We start from the raw sequence: 21399 nt of genomic DNA on the forward strand, positions 1-21399 counted from the left end.
AATAGAAGTTCAGAGATGTCACTCGGCTGATAAGTGTTAAAAAATGTGATTCCTTAAACACAACCTCATAATAGATGCTAAAAAATGAATTTATGGTAGTTATTCAATAAATATTTGGTTTGATGATGAATCAATCAAATTCTTAATTATTTCTGTCACCATAAAATCTGTGCTTACAACAAATTAAGGTGGCCTATTCAATATCTTATATTTATTAGTTAACTTTTAAAAAGAGACTATTGTAAGCCAGACACATTCCAAGTCCTGGGAATTAAAAAAAATACTATGAATCTAAAACTTTTTCCTCAAAAGCAATTAAGGATTTAATGTCATTTCATTTACTATCATTTTTATGTCTACTCTTACAAAAATCAAACATCTTCCTTTCTCTGCCCACTCTTTCTTATTTCTTTTTTTAAGCCCCGATTTTATGGTATGAAATTTTTTATACAGATTTTTGCCCATAAGAAGCTTATATGTCAAGGCAAGGAACTGTTTTAATTATATTTACTATTCATTTTGAGTATATTTCTTTTTCATATCTGACAAAGACTTTTGAAGTGACTAAAGAGAGGCAAAGCAACCTGATTTTTTTTTTTAAAAATTCTTTCTGTACAATCTTTTGTCTGCAATACTCTCATAATAGCTTAGAAATTTTAAAAGAAGGTTTTAGCTGTTTTTGTTCTTTTCAAATTGGCAAAATTTGATTTTTTTTCTTCACATGTTTGGATTGGCTTTAAAAATTAACAAACAAGAAAATAAGAACATATTCAACTTAAAAATACTGTCTTCGTTGGTTCATTGGCATCATCAACTAATATCAGCATCACTCTGAAAACTGTTTTCATTTTTTTTTAAAAAAGGAGTTTAAAAATGAACACATAGAACTTAGAAAAAGTCAAGACTGCTTTTTAAAGCAGAGAAAAAGTTCAAGGGTCTGGGATACCTTAGCCATTGTCATAACCACCTCTCCAGTCAACTATCAGATCCTGTTAGGGGCTCGTTCACTTATTCACTGATGGGATGAGTGGTATGTTGTCTGTAATTTTAAACAATATCTATTTAAGCATCTGGAGTGGGTAATTTCAAAGTATGTCTGTAGTTTTCAGGTACATTCTACAGAATCCTTATATCTTACGTAAGTTGTGTTGAGTAAATAATTTCAAAAGGAAGGACTTGCAATAAAAGAAAACTTCTGAAATTTTGTTAAAGTCCCAATTATGTGAAATTTACAGTGAAATTCCAAAGATTATTTGTATTTATCTGGAGTACATGAGCTTAAAAATGATTTTAGAAAGTTAACATAATTTATAAATTCATTAAAGACACATTTATTACATACCTACTATATACTAGGCATTAAAATTGATGACCAAATTACAGAGAACTATAAATTCAGTCTGAAAAATAGTATTGAGGGTGTAGTTAGGACTAGTGAGAGAGAACAGAGACAAAATAATAAAATGATAATAATCATGAGTTGAGACCCTATCATCCATGTAGACAATGTATGAGGTGTTTCACATGAGCCACTTCATAACAACTCTGTAGGATAGGTAAATTTTTGTCTCAAAAATGAGAAAAGTCCATTTATAATAAAATAAAACAAAGACTAGATCTTATTGTATATTCTTATAAAGTATTTTTAATATGAGGAATGATATGATCAATTTTTTTTTTTTGTTTATTTCTTTGGTGGTTGGTGCTGGGGATTAAACCTTGGGCATTTACTTTTTTCTGTTTTAGAAAGGTAATGTTAGTGTTGAATTCATTTTAGATATAGTACATCTTGGCTATAGTTTGGATCTATAATGCCCCCCAAAGGCTCATATGTTAAATGCTTCTTCCATAGCTGGTGGTGTTAATGAGAGGTGGTGGAAACTTCAAGGGATATAGCCTAGTTGGAGAAAGTAGGACACTGGAAGCCTTTGAAGACTTATTTTGTCTCAGGCCCCCTCCTCATTTCCTCTCTCTATTTCCTGGCCACCATGATGAGGTGAGCAGTTTTGCTCCACCACAGCTCCTACCATGATGTTCTACCTCTCCAACAGGCCTAAAAGTAATGGAGTCAGCTTACCATGGACTGAAACCTCAGAAACTGTAAGCCAAAAGAAATCTTTCCTGCTTTAAGTTGATTTTCTCAGGTATTTTGTCACAGTAATATAAAGCTTACACATTCTTTCACTGACTAAAATGTCTATCCTATAAAGATGGGGTTGAATTGTTTAATACTTCAAAGTATATCTCCAGTGGAATCCTACAGGAATAAAGTAATATTGGTTTCTAGAAAACAGACTAGATCATGTCACTGTTTTCTAAGTTTTAAAAGACATTTTTAGTGATTCCCATTAACTAACCAATAATTTTCACACTGACGTGACCATGATTTGCTCCTGAAAACTGAAGAGCTTCATTTCCTACTTAATTCCACCATATTTTACTCCCTTAGTGTCCTCACCATTCCTAAAGCTCATCAGATTTGATCATAGTTTCAAGCTTCCATTCTCTTGATGTTCTCTCAGCACAGACTGCCTCACCTTTTTTCCACCAATTGAAAAACAATATTCATTCATCAATATCTATTTGAAAGGTCACTTCCTTTCCAAAGTTTCCCCTCTCAATTGCCTTAAAATCAACCATATCCTCTGATTTCCTACAGCACCTTGACTTTTCTTCTATAATTCTATAACAGCCTCTGCTGTTATATTGAAGCTGTTTGTTTCCAAGTCTTTCTCCTTCTAGAATCTACATGGTTAACAATCTGATAGCATTGGCCTTGAATGGTTCTTCTGAGTTTTACCAACAAAAATAAGGAAATCAGCACAGTGTTTTGATGGACTTGGCAGGTAATGATGTTCAAACATTACTCTGCCATAACCAATGCTCAACAACTGTAAGATAAATGAGAGAGTTATTCAGTCATTTGCTCCTCACTTTTATTCATTCAATAATTTTATATGCTTATAGAAGGAACTAAAGGCTGCTTTACAAAAATGTTCTCTGTTCTTCCAAATAAAAGTCCTAAATCAATGGGATAAGAAAGCAAAATCTGTTGTATGACAATGGCTGTTATTGAACAAAACAAATAATGGGTACATGTACATACAAAGTACAGATCGTGCTAGAGTCAGGAAAACTGGTCATAAACTGAGAAACCTGAGAAATGTACCAGCTCACTACTTAGCATCACTGCCACCATACAGTCTTTAGGTATTTATTGATAGTCTTACACAAGTGTATGCCTGCAGTACTAACAAAACATATGCATAGCCTGCTTAACTATAATTGGTGCTAAAACAAAGCAATTAAATAGCAATGAAAGGGATAAACACCTAACATTTAAAGAACCATTGAGTGTCTAGGCAAGGTAGAAGATTTCAAACATGTATTTTCTCATTTAAATCCTCATAAGATACTATGATGGCTCATGTTTATTCACTTTAAAGAAAAACGTAGCTGAGTCTGAGAATACTGACTAAATTCTCAAGGGCCACATTATTAGGAAGCTGGGGAAGTAGGATTAAAAAATGTAAAATCATAATTTTTTCGAATTTATAGTACATTGCCTGTTCTTAGATCCCACTTGTACACTGAAGTTAAACCCAATATGGATTTGTATTTTAATGGAAGGGCTAATGGGGAAGTAGAACTTTAGACTTTGAAAGATAGACAATCATAGCTAACATTTATCGAGTACTTACTACTATTCTAAACAATTTGCACATATTCACTCACTCACTCCTTACAACAATCTTTTGAAGGACAGTGTTGTTGTTATCATCATTATGACTTTCTAGCAGAGAAAGGAAGCCAAAGGGAAGACAAACTTTCACAAAGTAGCAAAGCTAGTTAGCAGCTGTGAGGATGGACTTCACAGACTGAAGGCCACAGAATTTAACCATTCTGCCATTCTGCTTCTGTGTTTTCTCTGACACCTATTTTCTATTCACTGGTTATCATTATTGAGGAATTAAAAAGTAATCCAAGAAGAAAGTCTGTGGAGGAGGTTAGAGATGCTAACTTCAAATGTGCTGTTACCCTCTACTGAAGAGTTCCTATCCCACATCATGCTTCTTAAGTTGTTCATTCAGACTATTTGTTTCTGAATCAAAACCAATACTATATATGGTAGATTACATTGTTTCCTGTAATTCTTTATTTGCTCTCTATAATAGAACTTTACATCTATACACTTTACCATATGACTTTCCTGTAACTCTCAAGACAGTATGTGTTCGTGTGTGTGTGGTGGTGGTGGGGGTGGGGGTAACATCTGTCTCCTGGCTTGGAGCTTAGTTTAGTGACTTCCTTTGACCAACAGAATATTAGACATGGAATGAGCAGAATTTTAGATACTTTGGTGGAAGACAAATTCTGAAATTATCAATAATTTATGTTCCTGGATTAAGGATTGATAAAATTTTCAAAAGCAAAAGAGGAAAAATTTTTTCACAGAAGAATACAGCTAGCACATAGCATCGTGTACTTTTATACAAACCTGGCACCAAAATAAACTACTCAAAAAGTTAAGGGGACTTTCTCAGAACATTTCTAATCCTTCTCCTTGTTCAATCCAAAGAGAGAGACGTTATGTAAACAGGAGGATGCTTGTGATGTCAAGGTGATCATCTTGGTCCCCACACCCTGGAAATAACCTTGACATATCCAGTGTTAGCATTAAAAAAATTTAAAGTTTTGATTTTAATATTTAAATATAAGTTTAAATTTAATGTTTAAAGTTTTCAACTTTCTATATCTCATTGTCATAAGCATTCTGGAACTTCATTAGTCTGTTTCATTGAAGGTGGACTCTTCCTTGGTGCTAGTTATGGCTAGAGTGCATAATATATTCATCTTAGAAAACAGGTACAAATAAGAATTCATCATGTCATTCCAGGTCAGCTTCATACAATCATAGCAATACTCAGATTGAATTTGATTTAGATACTTCAAATGGTGGAAACCACCATCATTCCAGCATTATGACTCTATAAGTTCCCAACCTCTTTTTCCTTGTCTTGATGTATTTTAACATATTCCCATGGTTTACCCAGGGTCATTTGTAATTTCTGGAGTATGAACTAAAGTTTTACCCATTTTCTCTCATAAGGCATATTAGAAAATGCAAATATATAAGTGTAGCTTTATTGTAGAAATAATCTTGTATTTTTTGGGTTTTTTTTTTTTTTTGCACCAGGGATTGAACTCAGGGGCACTTAACCACTGAGCCACATCCCTAGCACTTTTTATATGTTGAGACAGGATCTCACTAAGTTGCTCAATGCCTTGCTAAGTTGCTGAGGCTGGATTTGAACTTGCAATCCTCCTCCTCAGCCTCCAAAGTCTGGTATTATATGAGTATGCCACCGTGCCTAGCTGTTTTAAGTTTTTTTTTTAAAATGACTTTATTTATTTTTGTATGTGGTGCTAAGGATCGAACCCAGTGCCTCCCGAGTGCTAGGGAACCTGCTCTACCACTGAACCACAATCCCAGCTGCTGTTTTAAGTTTTAAAAGAGTAACTCATATGCACATACTTCAGAAATTATTTCTAGTAAAAATGCTTGTAACACATTTCACAATTGATTAAAACACACAAAACAATGTTACTTATTATTATAAAAAAATTCATTGGTTTACAGACTATGTATACATCTATTCACTCTTCCATCAAACAATTGAGCACTTACTATGTGTCAGGACAGTGCTAGATTCAGGAGACTATGGATGAGTAAAATGCTGTTTCTCTTTCCAAATGTTATAACTATTGAGGTGAGCAAATGGGCTATCTATCCTTGGGAACCAGGCTTCTAATGGGCAATAATTCACTAGGAGTAGTAAATAGTAAAGATGAAGGTGCTATGAATTTACTGATATAAATAAACAAACAAACCTGAATACTTGGCTCCTTTGGTGTTCCCTCCCAAGAAGTTTCAGACAAGGAGCTGAGTGCAGGTAGTAATTCAAAAGGTGAATTCAGAAGACAGGAGTGAGTAGGGAGATTGAGTCAGAAAAGAGGAAAAGCTATAATAAGGATGTGTCCATGAGCATCCAGTGTAGCAACTAGGGCTTAATTCTCCTAAAATCTCTGAGTCTTATAACAAATGCCTCAGAGATTTCCTTCCGAAACAAATGGACAGTAACTTCCACTTTTCTAGGTCCTCCTTCTCTACCCACTATTGACTTATGAGCTCTCATAGCACTGAAAAGATGCCATACACCTGGGGTACAGTACATGGAAACATACATCAGTTAGGAAACTGAGATAACAGAGAATTGCTTCAGGGGCTGCTGAAATTAGAGGGGAACTGAGAGACTATGCCAGGAGCATCAAATTCTTATGCCAGAATAGCCTATAAAGGTCTAGTAGGAGTATAATATGCTGTGCAATTGGATGTATGTAGCACCATCACAGGCTGGTTTAAGGAAAAAGAGACTGCCATCTTCTTGACTGAATTATATTCTACAAAATGTGTCTCTGACTTCTGCAGGAAGTCAGGCTTGAGGAAAGTAAATTCTGACACTGTTCAGCTAAGAAATGGAGTTCTTAGGAAAATCCTGACACTCATTCACCAATTGTTATTCTCAAGAAGTCCTATATTTATTAGTCTTCCTGTGTTTCTAGGAAGAAATGTTTGAACAGCTTTAAGGAACATTTCCAAAAATGGTGATACATTTTTGCATCATTCTGCCATGATTGGGCCTATTGAAAAATTTCCTGAAATTCTGAATTCATGGCAATGAGCTTTTTAGTTTGTATTTTTTGTTTTGTTTTTATTAAAGCAGAGGAAAAACTGAAACCATTTAAGGGTTGCACCTAAATGTATTAAGCTTGAAAGCTATCAACATGGAGTCCATTTTCTAGAACGTTATTAAGACTTTTAAGCTTCTCTAAACATTTCATTACTGCTGACAATTTCTACTTTGGAATCCCTGCTCAAGCAACTCCTGTGTTGCTATTGCAGGAAGGCAGCTTTATTTTGTAACTTACCAAGCCAGCAGAGAAGTTTTCTAGACAATGGTGGTTTGGGGGATCAGAGCATCAGGCTGAACAATAGATACTTTTATGGTGACAGAAGAAGAGTTGATGAACTCTTCATTCTTCTACTATAAAGTATAAAGGAAATGATTGTATTCTTAATCCCTAAAAATGTGATGAAGACAGCATTGGGTAGGTTACACCTTCTTGTATGAATATATGTGGCTTCCCTATGACAATGAGTGGGAAAGTCTTTTTTAAAAAGGAAATAAAGAAAACCTAAAAAAAAGTCATAATAATAATAAAGAGCCTCAGGGGCCATTTAAGTTCATCAGTGAGTCCCATCTCCTATCCTGAGATATCACACTCAATAGGACAGAAATCAAATGTCAATATTTACAAATCTCTTTCCATCCTACACCCTGCTTCCTTTTTCTTTTAGGTCCTTTCTTCCCTTTCTCCTTCCTCCTTATTCCCTAGATCATCTACTTCACTCTTTCTCCCATTTGCTCTCATTTCCCAATGCCTCCCATCTGCATTAGTCAGTCCAAAATCTGTTCACCCTGCAATAAGCTTCAGTGCTGGAAAAGAAAGGGCCCAGACAAAGCCCCGTCCAAGACAAGGCCCTGCGAATGGTGGTGAATGGTGAAGGGGTACAGCCTGAACTGAGAAGCTCACTGCTCTGGAGGCTCTCAGCCCTGCAAGCCATTAGGCTTCAGCAGGCTTGATAGCTGTATCAAGCCTTGTGATTTCAAAGCTTTCAAGGGCTGACAAGGACTTGCTAATTTCAAACTTTCTAACCAATTACAATCACAAAGAACTCAGGACAATAATCAGTGAGCAAAATGAAACTGCTGGAGTGAAGCAGCCCTCCGCAGGTTTCACTCTAGTGGCTCTGCCATGCAATGTGCAGCTGGGACTCTGCTTCAATAAGTAAATAAAAATACATTATAAAACACAAACATACACAATGGATTCCACTTGCTGTCTTGTTCCTGGTAGTGGGGTATGTTGGAACCCTGTCTTGCATTCAGCCCATTAATTTTTGATGGTGTTAATTAAAAACTTTTGATGCTGGTTTGAATGGAAAATACCTCAAACAGTGTTTCCTTTATTGAAACACTGAGTTCCAAGTCTTGGATTATTAGGTTAAGCTCTGTCAGCAGTGAGACCAACATAAATGCTTTTCATACCATCTGCTTTGACAAACATGAATAGTAATAATAATAAATAAATAAATGAAAAGGAAGAAGAGAAACCATTTAGGTTGAAAACTCCCTTATTTCAACCCATTTTTAAGGACTAAATGAAAAATTCAGGTCCCTGAATGTAGAACGTATGATTTTCTTTTTTAAATCTTTTTTCAAATCCTTACAGAACATTCAAATCACCCAATGTTCCAAGACCTGAATTTTTTATATTTTAAAATGGAGAAAGCTGCTTAAAATAAGTGAATCTGCTGCTAAGTGATTTCTCTCTGTCTTTTCCTCTACTCTCTTTCGAAAGGCTGAAAAAAATGCTTAAAATGGTACATGCAATTGATATGTGTGGCTTAAGAAGCTTAATATAATTACTGAGGACTCAGACTTTCTATTTAAAAAAAAGATAGGACAGGGTAATAGAAACACTGAGTGGTGAGTATTCATCCCTTGTGAGACGTGGGAAATGTTTCCAAATGTTTAATCCACTAAGCAAGGTAAGGGGTACAAAGCAGTTATTTAGACATCTCTGCCTTCCTGGAAACCCAGAGAAGTCTGGGGAATCCAGAGTCACGGAGAGGATAGTGTGAGAGATGTTGTGCAGGAAATGAGCAAATAAAACATTCCTCTCCTCTCTCCAAGGCGTCTGTGAAGGATTAAACAAACCAAGGAAACATTCTCCAGTTTTTTTGATTTAATCATTCCTTCCTTGTGTATGAATGGGACCTGAGGCTTTGGGTATCTATTTTTGAGAATCCCAAAATGTCTCACAGATTTCCTTTTCTCTATTGTGTTTGAATACACATACATTTCTCTATCATTTTTCATTCCCCAAACTTGTTTATTCACACTGCAACATCATCTGAATCCTTGAAAGACCACAAGACTTTCCTTTTTCCCTCAAGGTCTTCATCACTGTCATTCTTTTTTTTTTTTTTTTTAATATTTAAGTTGTAGTTGGACACAATGCCTTCATTCTATTTATTTATTTATTTTTATGTGGTGCTGAGGATCAAACCCAGAGCCTCGCACGTGCTAGACAAGCACTGTAACGCTAAGCCAAAACCCCAGCTCCTCTTTCTTGTTTTGATCTACATATCTTTAATAAGGAGAAAGAAATTCTCCAGAAACGCTGATCATTTTATTTAGCAGGTCTTCTTTCCTCCCCTCTCTAATGACAGTGACCTTGACCCCCCTCTCTTGAAACAGTTCATAGAATTTAATGTGACGTGATAGTGATCTATAAGTGACGACATCAGCAATAACATCAGAAAGACCTCATTACAAAGCTTGTGAGCAGAGTATGCAGAGTCATATAGCTGAAACTCAAGGGAAATAGTTCTGAGCAAACCACAACAGGAACATATTTGTTCACAAAATTTATGAATTTCCTCCAGAGTAAACTGATAGGTGATATTGCCTACAAAGTACCAGCAAATGTAAATTAACCAACAGATAAATAGCAAATGAATGCATTTAAAGATGATTTCCAGCCGAAATTATATTTTTTTTCCTAGAGACCAAGTTTTTGTTAAACTTAATCCTTACTCTTTTCCTCTCCAGCAGCAGAAACATCTGGTCGGTTTTAGATTCCCCTTGGATTTCCAACTTCAAAGGGAATTATAAAGAATAACAAATTCATGTACCGGCACTAAAAAAAATTAGAGCAGCAGGAGAGAATGGTAAAATTGTCCTTATTTGACTGCTAGTGACAGGCGCCACAGGCAGAACTATGAGAAAAGACAAAGGCAAGATCACTGGTTGACAACCAGATTTCCTGCAAGGGACAGAATCTTTGGCTACATGCAAATATGCACAGGGCTCTTAGCAATCCATCAGGAGATTTTCCCTTGCTTAAATGAAAAATAATAAAAACTAAATTTAAAAAAATGAAACAGCAAGTACATAAAAAGAAATGATTTATCTGTCACAAAGTTTCCTAAAATAATAATAGATAAATCAATAAAAGTTTGTTGAAACAATGACCTGGAGATGATCTAAAGATCCACTTAGGCATTGGGTTTTTATTTGATCAGAGAACATTGTGTGTGGGTTCTGACTCTTGGAAAGGCTAGATAAAACATTTAGAAATAATTTAGGCTCCCAAAGCACTAGGCCCTTCATGTTCTGGTAAAAGCTTGGTTCTCCAAGGGCCTCAAAAGTTGCTTCTGTTTCTTTCTTATTACCAAAGGATGAACAGAAATCAATGTCTTGCTTGAGAGGAAGAATAGGATTTGACGATATTGTTGATATATGTAATTGTGTCAAGTTGCATTTGACATTACTTTATAAAACTAAGTTTATTTTTCTCCTCTATCATTTTCCTAGCAAATCTGAAATACACTTCCTAGAGCGCAGGTCTTGATGTAATCAAACATGAGAAAATGAGAACAGCTAAAGAAAGTACAATTTTGCCATTGTAATTACCTCTTATAAACAGCCTTTCCTCTTTTGAAACTGTTTTATGTGCAATGTGTACAGCAAAAACAATAAAAATAAACAAAGGCATGATTAACCAATCAACTTGTTTGTGGACAAAGAAAGAAATAGTTAAGGGCTAAAGTGTCTTTAAATAATTAATTACTAGAGTCTTTGAACTTAGTATTCAGAGGTTACAGATCCCCATACCACAAGTATATTAGGTTGATTCACAGGGTGGCCATCAACTATGAAGAAAGCAAATTACTTTTGACCAAAAGGTCTACATCAGCAGCATGTTCAGAAATGTTTTAATGGTGGAAGACAGAACACAGACCCAGGCCTCAATGGATCTAGTACTGCCCAAAGAAAACACCATCTTCAAATTATATCCTACACACTATAGACTCTAGTTAAAGAGGAAAATATGAACATTTCTCCTCAGCATTCTACCATGTAAGGGATGAGCTGGCTACAAAATCATTTCCTTGAATATCTGCCTTGATTGGGATTTTCATTCCTCCTTCACCACTGCAAGGGAAGTGGAGTCACTGCAGTTACCTCAGTGAGGAAATGTCATGATTCTTATCCGAGTAGTAATAGAGCATGATGATGTGTTACATGTGCAATACAATTTAACCAGAAAACATCCTAGCTCCATGGAACAGAGACCTGATGACTGAAGAAGCTTTTTTATTATTATTATTATTTCTTAATTTTGTGAATATCAGATTATTTAAATCTAAAATGAAAATTCTGACTTGGTGAGGGTACTTACAAAGGATTCCCTGCTCTAAATAAATAGAATCATCCAACTATTGTTCTGAACTTACTGAGGAAGAGGAGGTAGTGGGTGTGGATTACTAGTTTATTCTAAGAAATGTTTTTTTTTAACAGTTTGAGGATACATAAAGTCACAAATGTAATATCAATTGAAAAATACTGGATCCCAAATAGGCCAACTCCAAGGAAATGGGTGTTTTTCACACACACCTAGAAGAAAATACTATCAATTATTATTATTATTGCTATTATCATGATAAGGTTTTGATGTTTCACTTGGATATAGTGTGTAATGCACAGGTAGAAAGAATCATTTATTTTAAACAGAACAGCAAACTTTTCTTTAAAAGGCAGTTAATAGTCTAGGTTTAATAACACAAGGCACACAATCCAACACCACATATAAGAAATGAATGCATGAAGAAGTAAAGGAGCATTATACCTTTATTTTAGCCATTCTGTTGATAATATTAATCTTACAGATAAAAAGCTTAGTTGTTTTACATATAGACATTTGGAGTAAAATACCTTGGCAGCTTTAAAATAGTAAAATATTAGCTCCTACCTATCTTTCCTTGTGATACCTTCCTGAATGCCAAGCATTCATACATTTCTGACCTTTTGCTGATATTTTAATGATGGTGATGCTGAATCAGGGTAAAGGATAGACAAAAATGATTAGAAGAGTAAGGGGGAATAAAAACTGAAAAGAAAAAAAAATGTTTGTATTGTTTATATCATTCAGTCTACCAAATTTTACAGATGCTCTCTGTTTGCTTGGGATAGTTTATTGCTTGTGTTATTACTTTCTTTTTTTTTCCTTGTGCTTTTCTCTACCAGCTTTTGCTGAAAATATTTTGTATGTGTCCATACTGTAAACCATCATATTTTTCTAGAGATTTAGTGTGCTGGAGAAGCTCTTTTTTTACTTCCCCAAGGGTTAGACACATCAATATTCTAGCTACTCAACTTTCGAGGCCAATGGAAAATGTGCTGCTAAGATTAAATAGACCAGAGTAACACATAAATTCAGTTTATACCAAGGCAGTATGTTACTTAGTTACTCACATCCTGAATTTCTGATGAGTGTAATATACCTGTTGGACAACACATTGCTACTGAATAGTCACTGACCTACAATTCAAAGACAGTGAGACAAGACCAAACTCTGCAGAAAGGTTTTCTACAAAGAGCCTCATTTGAACAGAGAATTCCTCATCTGTGGAGTTCTTTGTGTGAAAGACCTGGGTTAGCCATGGCAAGCTGGCTATATATAGGGTCCTCTAAAACATTATAAGAACACACTAGCGCAATATATTCAGGCATTGTTCTACCATGCACTTTCTCCTTCCCCTCAAACATAGTGTTTTTTAAAGAATACAACTCAGACTATTATTATATAATTCCCAACTTTACAGACTTCCTAAAAGTTCCATGTACCCAATACATACTTTTCATTTCTATCAATAAATTTAAAAACTATAAATTTTTGAGTACGCAGTACATTTGATTTAAGTATGTTTGGTATATTTAGAATGGGTTGGCTGCAGGAAGACTGTAGTAATCAGAAGACTCCCCAATAGTCAGAAGACTACATTTTCCTTTTATCTCAGACAAAGAATTGTACACATACATGCATATGTCTACTAACGAGTATAATTAAGGCAACACAGGTTTGGCATGATAATTCTCATCTTAAATTTGAGTCAAGTTAAAGAAGTACCAAAAGAAAGACAGTTCTTTCCCCCAAGAAACCTAGCCAAGTCTGTGAAATGTCTCTCTAGTCAACCAAACTGCCTATTGGCTTACAGATGTGCCTAAGAATATTATGAAACACACAAATGAGATTTTATAATCAACTGTTACACACTAGAAAATATGTAAATAAGAAGGAAAAATACTGCTGTATACAATGATTAAAACTATTTATCTGAATGTTTGAACATTAACATGTAAATATGTCCTGATGAGCCTGAAGTAGCAATGAATTAAATGCCATGATGTCTGGAGTTGCTTCAAAATAACTTTGTGGTATAGCAGGAAACTGATAGGTCCTGAGTCAGTCACTGTACAGGAGTTAGTTACAGTACTCTGTTTACATTCATGTATTTGAAAATTTTCATAAAATAAACATAAGTGTATTTACTGATTTGAGCTTTCATTTATTTATTCATTATTTATGGACTCATTCATTTAGATTAATTTTGGGGACATAAAAAGTAAATAGCAATAATAACACCCTTATTGGATATTTAGGTTAAATGAGCTATTCCTCTTCAGGAAAAGTAAAAATTTCTATAAGGTCTATGTAATTACTATAAAATTCTTAGGTTAAATTTTGAAATGAATACAAAATTTATATATAAAGTATGATTACGGCATGTTTAATATATATATATATACACATATCTATATATCTATCTATATATCTATCTATCTATCTATCTATCTATATATATATATATATATATATATCCATATCCTCAGGGAAAAAGAGAGTAAAAAATAAAATAATTTTTGATGACTGAATTTAAATTATAGAAATCATTACTTTAATTTTTCTTCATTTTATTCCTATGTATTTTTCCAAATTATTTTTAATGAGCATGTATCATTTGAAAACGAAAAAGATGTGGAAAAGATGTGCTCTCCTTTCCCAAGGAAGTTTTTGTTTACTAAAACAGAGAAACTGCAAACACACAGCATTGCCCTGATAGCTTAAATCTTCATACCGCGAAGTGAAATACACCCAGAAGAAAAGAAACATAGATACAGATTTTATCTGATCATGGAAACATAAGGAGCTTTCTGTGCCTTGGAAGAAATAGGAGAGGAAATGGCTTCTTTGCAAACCAGCAAGAGGGGGAAATTCAGGCCCTTTTGTGATGAGATCTTTTTGTGATGAATGCAAAGGGAGTTACAAATTAAAGTTACCAAAATAAGCCTGTCCCTTGAGTTTCTGAGACTCCCACTGATAGGAGTTTCTTTCTGGGCAGTGTAACAAGTAAAGCATGGGAGTGGGGAGAGAGAGGGAGTTAAAATCCTGAAGCCTTGTGGCCTTCAGTGGCGAGATGGATATGCTCAGAGAGTCAGAGATAGATGAGCAACAGAATTATAAACAGCAACATAGTGACAACTATGGATATATCATGTGCAATGGATATGGAAAGTCCTTATTACAAAGCTATCTTTATTACCCTAAGAGATTATTTTCCTCATTTTATGCACATTCATATAAAATGAAGTCAAGAGTGTAACATTTAAAGGTTTGGATGAATATGATGTTAATGACTAAATAGCCCTGGTTGGAGCCAGGCACAGCATAGTCAGATGCCAGGCAAGTCACTCCTTCCCTCCTTCTCCCTTTCCAGAATATTTGCCAGTGCATTTCAATGCAGGCCAGGCTCTAGCAAACTTAGATCTTCAGGCTATATCTAACTTGAGGATGATTTACGAATATACCCTCAGTTTTGACCAGCACTTTCCTCCTAGCCACTGAAATATCAAGAATTCTAGGAAGTCACAATGCCAACCTTTTTGAAATTTTACAAATTCTCACTAAAAGACAGAAAGACAAAAGTAAGTGATGCTTACCTGCAGCTCTGATCTTGGTCCTCTTCCTTAATTAGTAAAGATTGGTGGTGTGTGTGGGGGGCTCTTATTCATGTCCCTAAGGGTATTCTTTCCTTCTGTTTGTGGGCATATGTAAGAATAATCATATCTGCTTTTGAGATTGAGCCAAATGAAGCAAATGCATTTCAAATTTTCAGAATATTATAGAATATTAATGAAAAGTTTAAAGAATCACACTTTGGAGGGGTTTGTGTGTGTTTGCTTAATGCCAAAACATTCAATGTTCCACATAAAGATCAGTTCCCATATTCACCCTCTCCCCCTTCCTGCCTATAGGAGTCTCCTTTGAAAAAAATCTCTCTGGAGAGACTTTAAACAAGTCCTTTGGCTACTTCCAGCCCTGTGTAGCAAAGTCATTCAAAAATTTTTGCCAGTATCTTTGACAATGGTTTTGGGGATCAGGTTTCTTATCTTTCTAAATAATCGTATTTCAAAATTCAGCAGGATATAAAAATTCTACCTGTTAATAATGCCCCAAAGTGTTCTGTTCAAATTTAGTACTTAAGGCAGTAGATGCACCACAGACATTAGGTTTCATTTTTTTTTCTGAAGTTGGTAGAAATATATTTTTCTTTTCACCTCAATATTTTGGACTACCTTCTAAAGATAATGAGCATTACTTACCAGCCAGCAGTGTTGTGAGGAATATCCAGTTAGTGATGATAGAAGATTCTGAAATGAAAAGAAAAAAACCACAATTTAAAAATAAAAGTAATACATTTTAATAAATTTTAATAAATGCATAACAACATGGCAGTCATAGAAAATAATCCATTTGTTACTTGATTTGGGACACTGACCCAGGGATATTTTATAGAAAGTAAAAGTTGTTTCTGTTTGGGAGTGAAAATAAAATTGTGTACTAAAAAAGTAGCTTTTGTAACCATCTGCATGTTTAACTTGAAGGTCTCTAACCAGTTGCAACCAGTTATGAATGACTTGCTGCCCATTTCTGCAATTCACTGTAACTTGTGTTGAGAAAGTTATGTTTTATGGTTAATTATCCATGGTCTGTTAAAAAAATAAATCAAACCATTGTGAACCACTAGGATTTGCAGCTCCATTTGAACTTTACTGTACTTTTGATTAAACATTTTATAAATAAAAACAAACTGGTTTTTCCTTGTTTTTGGTTGTTTGCTACTGTGTTCTGGATATAAATATTGTGGCAATGGTGGGAGAACAAGCTATGGGTTATTTACCCCTGGTTTCATGAGCTGTGAGTTACTGGCCTTATCCTTCTTCATGAGTATAAATAAATGTATAGTATTGTATTCTGAGTTTGGTAAGACAAATGGAACGAGTGAACTGAAACCTTTTAAAACTAAAACCTTTTATGCTAAGTCACAGAACAACAAAACAAACTCCAAATTAACATTTAAAAAGCTTCTACTGTGGAGCAACAAAGTCCTCCAATATTATATAATCTGCATTTTAAAAATTGCTTGGCTAACAAGCTGCAGCCTGTTAATAATTCCCCAGGCTTTGCTTTTCAATGCCTTTAAAATTATGAGCCACAGGTGGTTTTACCAAGCGATGCCCCCATCTTCCTATACTACCACCACAATGGAAGCCTTGAAAATGAATAACAAGATGACAAAACTGATTTAGAAAGATCAGGAATTTCTGTAGCTAAAAGTAATGAAATACTATGTAAAAGAATCAATCCACATAAAATTTCTGTATAGATATCATCCTAGGACCTATGTAAATAAAAGAAGTCCAAAAATAATTGTTCAGAGGAAATGAGAAGAGCCAAGATTCAAAGGACCCTGTGGCAGAGTGCAAGAGGAATATATTTGAGAGCCAGAATCTTAAGTATCTAACACATTTGCATATGAAATTTAATGAGGATAACCAAGATAGCTTGCCAAAAATTATTATTTTAAATGAGCCAGTAGTCTATGTAGCACTGACCGCTAAAAAGGACCTTTATGAAAGATGGAAAATTGCCGTCAGAAACTCACTACTTTTATGAAGATAAAGATGAGATAAGGACTTAATCATTAAATGGTATAACATGTCCACTTCTAGGATCTGAAGACCTCCATATCCAATTTTCACTTACCCTTTTATTACTCGCAGGGCTTACTGCTTACCTGCTATAAGCTCCGAGGGAACAGCCACAGCAGGTCCCTCATCAGCTCATCAAAACAGAAAATATTTATGAAGCTGCTACTATGTGTCAGGCACAACTGAAATGATCCTGCTTGAGAAGGGAAGTCAGTAACTGAGGTTCTTGTTGAAACATTAGGAAACATCTATCACACTGCCAAAAGCAAGGAGGAGGGAAAGGAGTTTTGAAGAGTTTTGAAGGACTTAAGAAAAATTAGTGTTTAAAGCTCTCCCTAGCTTTTGAATGCTTTGGGAGGAACAAGTAACCTATATGTTCCCAGGATTGTGGTTACAACAGAATGAGGGTTGAATTTGTGTACAATGAATTGAAGGGCATTCTGCTGTCATGTATAATTGATTAGAATGAATGAATGAATGAATGAATGAATAAATAAATAGAGTTAACTGCCTCCCCCCCAAAAAAAAAAAATTAGGGCTGAGTAGATGCTATTGCCATACATTGGATTTTGAAAGGTCAATCCTGCCTTGTCTGCAGGATCAGAGTCTGAAAAACAATTAAGATGGAAATGGAAGATATTCTACAAAGGGAAACAGGGGATAACTTCAGATATTTCCTCCTCATCTTTAATATTCAGATGCCTCCAACTGTTTTTGATATCCACAAAAATGTGGATCCCTTTGTTCTTTAGAAATCTAGGTTTGTTTTGTTTGTTTGTTTCAAATCTAGGCAACCCATTTGAAAATTAGGGTACTTAGAATAATTTCCTAAGTAGAAATAATTTTGTATGTAGAATTACACACAAAAATATAAGACCCTATTTACAGATTATTAATCATGGTAAAATTACATAACAGAGAATGAATTTTACATTTTTCTAAAACACAAACATATTTATTAAGGTACTATGTATGTGCCAGGTACAACTGAAGTGATTCTGCTTGAGAATATAAGCCAGTGTCCAAGGTTTTGTTGCAATATTAGAAAGCACCACTATGCCAACAGAAATGAAAAATGAGGCTGAATTTTTTTTGATAATCAGGTGACAACATAAAAATAACATATTGAAATCCAAACTAAGCTATATTACATGTAGAGGGACATTTACAAAAAATACATGTATGAATATAATTTCCTGGTTAAACACTAGACTATTCTGACCAATATTCATTTCATTATTTTTCCACAAACAAATCTCTGAGTTATGTATTCTGTTAAAAAAAGGTTGAAAGGAAATAAATTAATAAAAAATTTAAAGCATACACTAGTTTAGTTATTATTCATATTAAGATGACAAAATATGTCTCTATATCATCATAAATCAGAGACATGATAATCCCAATGATCTTGAATAGTCAGTTGTTGGAAGCCAGAGCCACCACACTACATTGAGGCAATGAAACTCATAATACCAGATAAAACTATTCTGGCTTTATAGCTAACACATCAGAAAAAGATTTTAAAAATTATGAGATAGTCTAGAACTTTAAAACAATAATGGAAAAACACTTCACACCTTCAGAAAAATTAATTTCTCACAGCTTTAATGTCCAGAAGTAAAGTACGATTTTAAAAAGTGAAGATGATCCCAAATACAAGGAGAGGAAGTACCTCAATAGTTCCTACTCATACATGAATGATTATATTTATCCTCTTTTCCACCCACCTTCTACTTTCTATGATTGCATTAAAAATAATCGAAACCACTACTACACAAAATTCCTTCTAATAGATCTCTACCAGTGCCTAGTACTGGGTTCTGTATCATTTTATATCCATTTTATAAGCAGTCAATAGATAATAGAAAGGAAAAACAAAACTAAACCAAAAATTTCTCCAACCTTCTTTATCAGACAAATGCCTGGTTCCCAGAGGACACTATTCAGTTAAGTGAAACAAAATATTATAATAGGGAAGAAAGACTGATAAATCACATACAAATCTCACAGTGTTCCCATTTAAGCTGGGAAGGGAGTTACTTCAGTGAAAAAAAAAGTGGAGATTGTGAGAAGGGGGTGAAAAGTTGAGAGAGAGAGAGAGAGAGGGAGAGAGAGAGAGAGAGAGAGAGAGAGAGAGAGAGAGAGAGAGAGAGAGAGATCACTTTTATTATACATTTAAGATTTAAAGAAAGTCAGTATGAAGAATCTAAAGGTGTTCCAGGGAATAGAGTGACAGAAAGTTCTAAATGAGAATTCCAGAAACCACAGGTTCTTAAATAGAACTGTCGTTTAAGGGAGGAATTCTATAGGGAGTTTGAATTAAGTGTCCCTGTTGTAGCATCTAAATGTTTTCTCTTTCATTAAGGCTTTGGGGTTTGAATGTACTTTGTCATGAGAAAAAAACAAAAATAGAGCTTTATACAGAGAAAGTAAAAAAGCAAGAGAAAGACGAGTTTATATAACTGCCTTTTTACATAAATATTACATCAGGATACATTTCAAGTGAAAACTCATGCTCTCTCTCTCTCTCTCTCTCTCTCTCTCTCTCTCTCTCTCACACACACACACACACACACACACACACACACAATCTTTCTTATCCTCTGTTTTAAAATTAATTTCATGCTTAGCATATTTTTGATTTTTCATAAAATAAATGAAAACACCTCAAAATTATTTCAGTCTTATATTACCTGGAAAATTCATCACATCACAGAGGGTCAAAAAGTCTTGTTTTAAAGCCAGTTAAGGCACTGACAATTATGGGATGTTTTGCTGCAGCCTAGGGCAACTAGAAATGGCCCTAGATGTTAACTAACTCCCTTCTAAACAGTCTGAGAAAAGGGAAAAAAACTGTAAGTTTCCCCATCTGTTATTTCCTTTTTTTTTTTCTTTTTGGCTGTGGAAAAGTGAAATTATGCAAGAGCTCGTGAATGTAAAGGCTGTGTGTGCTTTTTCCCTTTTTGTCTCTGTGTACCGGTTATGCGATGTTGCGTAACTGAGTACAGAGTAGGCGGTTAGCGTTTACTATTGATTTACACTATGCTATCTAATGAATTCAGAACACTAAAAAGAACGGAATGGGGGGTAGAGTAAAAAGAAAAAGAAAAGGACAGGGTTGGGGGGGGCGACAAAAAAGGAAAAAACCCAAGGGGAATGAGAAAGAGCTTACTTTGAAAATTCTGATGTTTGAGATAGGTTTATTTTTACTTCCTTTAGCTCTTACTTTTGGTTATTATTCAGGTCTCAGAAAAATGGATTTGAGCTGGTGACCCCAATATTCCAATCCTATTTCTAATGAGGATTACTGGCTGGTAAATGTTTGAAAGTATAAATGTGTCAAATTACTTGAAAGCAATTCCACTAAACTGTCAGACTTCTCCATATGCACCTATTTATTATTTGAATGCATTTGTGAATCCGTGTCTCTGATAGCCAATGCTTTGGTCCAACTAGTTTACCTATTTGCAAATATTGTTTGAGAGATACACAGGGCTATTGTCAGGGCAAAGAAAAGTATATTTTATTTTACATCTCCTTTAAGAATACATAAGGAATATATTTAGAAATCTTTGAATAAATCACATACTACTTTGAAGGAAATAATTATTTGGCTGATCAGAACAACCCAATATAGAATAATAAGACAGAAATGGAAAAAAATAAAGAAGAACCCTAAACTAATGGACAATACTTGTACAATAATTTCTTATATTTTGTCTATAGAGGGCATTTAACTTTTCCATCAGGACCAGTATAGATATTCCCAGTCATCCAAGGATGAAGTGCTTCCTGTGCTACAAACTGACTTTTCAAAGGTCAGGCCAGAAAGTAGAGGAGAAGTCATTTCTACCTCTAGGTCTGGATCTTCCTGTACAGAAGTGCCCTCCTAAGGCTGAGAACAAAAACAAAAGTGAAGGAAAGAAGCACAAATTCTCTTTATTTATCAGTTAGCTACAGAGATAGATAAGAACTTGTTTCTTTTCTGAACATATGTTATAAATAGTGACTGGGGAATATCACAGGAGTTAACCTAAGGAAAGAACAAGGGTTTAGTTTTCTCTTTTTACTTATTTCAGTAGAAAACGTTAAAGGAATGCCTACTCCATCCATTTGCTAAACATGCTTTAAGTGCCAATGGCAATAGCACACATTTGTATATCTAGCATCCAATACTAGCTGACCCCTTTTGTGCTCAATAAATATTTCTTGAAACTGTTGAGTGGTTCTGGAAGAAACATCTCTGTTGGAAAGGTGCTCTAAAAAAGTCTCAGAAAACATATTCCAGTATTTTACAGGAAATCTTACACAGTACTACTCTATTCTTAATCTGCAGGTAAAATAATGATGTAAAGGATATTTCAGCCAGTTATTT

General features: G+C 34.6%; 1 protein-coding gene across 3 annotated transcripts in view; it reads right to left on the bottom strand.

Annotated features, from left to right (window-relative positions):
- Positions 1 to 21399, bottom strand: part of ZBTB20 (zinc finger and BTB domain containing 20) — a gene marked incomplete at its 5' end in the record, with an annotated part of 843452 nt that overhangs the window by 348866 nt on the left and 473187 nt on the right. For all 3 annotated transcript variants that reach the window (XM_081300928.1, XM_081300926.1, XM_081300925.1), the window contains one exon: positions 15636 to 15683. The remainder of the gene's footprint in view (positions 1 to 15635; positions 15684 to 21399) is intronic.

Source organism: Spermophilus citellus (genome assembly GCF_964194105.1).
Source record: "Spermophilus citellus genome assembly, chromosome: 7".
In the NCBI taxonomy this organism is placed as follows: domain Eukaryota; kingdom Metazoa; phylum Chordata; class Mammalia; order Rodentia; family Sciuridae; genus Spermophilus; species Spermophilus citellus.